The sequence below is a fragment of the Haliotis rubra genome, unplaced genomic scaffold (assembly GCF_003918875.1).
Source record: "Haliotis rubra isolate DU_JTF1 unplaced genomic scaffold, ASM391887v1 Scf474, whole genome shotgun sequence".
NCBI classification, from domain to species: Eukaryota; Metazoa; Mollusca; class Gastropoda; order Lepetellida; family Haliotidae; genus Haliotis; species Haliotis rubra.
Genome location: NW_025767162.1, coordinates 854,457 through 856,695, shown reverse-complemented (window position 1 = coordinate 856,695; position 2,239 = coordinate 854,457).

The window sequence follows — 2,239 nt, the reverse complement described above, 5'->3', positions numbered from 1 at the left end:
ACTATAGCCAAGATATTTTTTATTTCACGCAGCCAACTGTCCAAACACTCATGAAACCACTTGAGGAATAGGATATTTATGTCCTTCACCACTGCGCTCTGAACATGTCCTAGTGTGTGGATTATAGCGCATGTCCATTGTGTTTTCCTATTATATATAAAGATTACAGCACGAGTATCTGACAGACACGAATTCATTAATCTGTTTCTTACACAACATAAAATCTTTAGGATCGAATAGATTAATTACATTTTCTTATCACAGTGGCGCATTAATACACAATATAACTTTCAAGAATGAGTGACGTCACCCGGCTTACCTATCACTGCTCACACTTCATGTGACAAAAGCCGTAATGTTTACCCCTATTTTACAGTTCATGAATTCTGGACAGGGGCCTACACGAAAAGGATGCAGATGTATCTGACATCTTCCTCATTTTATGGGGATGAGGTGTTCGTATCTACCCTCTACAAGACACCAGATGTCGAGAGAGCCGTCAGTATTTGTTGCTGAAGGTTTGATTTCGTTGACAGTTATCGATTAGCCTAAGCAGACTGTTCAAACCGACATTTTGGAACTTGGTGAATATTTATACGGTTATTGTAATTATAAGGAGGTGTGCATAACTCGCACGTTTGATATGTGTGTACCCTGACGAGATGACACATGCACATATGAACATATACCAAATTTGAAACGTCTATTATCAACCAGCTGGTTTTCAAAACAAATGCGAGTATGATTTAATTTTGAACGGGGTCTATGTTTGCTCGGAATGCGACATGCTTATTTATCAGTTCGCCGCTATATCGGTATTCATAGAAGGATCACGTTTCGCTCCATGGAAACGCAGTGATTTAGAGCTGACCCTTTCATCCTTTGCCCTTGTTGATAAATCTCCAAGTGTTTCGTGATATCAGCGATCGTGCTAAGTTGTACAAATAAATAATTGTGTAGATAAGGGCACATGGGTGACTTTCCCGACTCAGTTACAACAGAAGGCTCGGCACAAAAATAAACAAAGATTACGACTACTTCTATTTTAGAGAGGGCGATGGGGTAGTCTAGTGGTTAAATCATTCGCTTGTCACGCTGAAGATTAGGTTTATAGCACCAAGACAATGGCTCCTGGGTTTCAGCAGTGTGGGAAACGTCCGTGACCTTCCTGATTTTGGACTTGACTTGTCAAGCTGACACGTGGTTTAACTGGAATATTGTGTACAGCGGTGTTAACTCATTCACTAAATAGTTTATGTATTACCATGTGCACATGAGAATCATCCAGTAGAACAGCACTGATGGTAAAGGACTCTTGTCATTCTGGATGTGTTGATCGATGGCTAGCCTAATGGTTAAAGCGTTGGCTCGTCACGCCGAAGACTCGGGTTCAAATCCCCACATGGGTACAATGTGTGAAGCCCAATTCTGGTGTCCCCCGCCGTGATGTTGCTTGAATATTGCTAAAAGCGGCGTAAAACCAAACTCAGTCAGTCAGTCAGTCCTGGAAATCGGACGAATCCTGCCGCTGTGTTGACGAGAATCACAGAAATCACAGGTGTAGAATCCTACCATCCTGCTGCTGTGTTGACAAGAGTCACATAATACGCCAGGTGTAGAATCCTACCATCCTGCTGCTGTGTTGACAAGAGTCACAGAAATCACAGGTGTAGAATCCTACCATCCTGATGCTGTGTTGACAAGAGTCACATAATACGCCAGGTGTAGAATCCTACCATCCTGATGCTGTGTTGACAAGAGTCACAGAACACGCCAGGTGTAGAATCCTACAATCCTGCTGCTGTGTTGACAAGAGTCACATAATACGCCAGGTGTAGAATCCTACCATCGTGATGCTGTGTTGACAAGAGTCACATAATACGCCAGGTGTAGAATCCTACCATCCTGCCGCTGTGTTGACAAGAGTCACATAATACGCCAGGTGTAGAATCCTACCATCCTGCCGCTGTGTTGACAAGAGTCACATAATACGCCAGGTGTAGAATCCTACCATCCTGCTGCTGTGTTGACAAGAGTCACAGAAATCACAGGTGTAGAATCCTACCATCCTTCTGCTGTGTTGACAAGAGTCACAGAATACGCCAGGTGTAGAATCCTACCGTGAACGTCATTGGATTATGGCCGTTATGTTCACCCCAATCTCCCACTTGGAATATCCAGAACTGGGGAATACATCAACATTAACCACAGTTACCTGACCTCTTTTACGTGGGGAGGG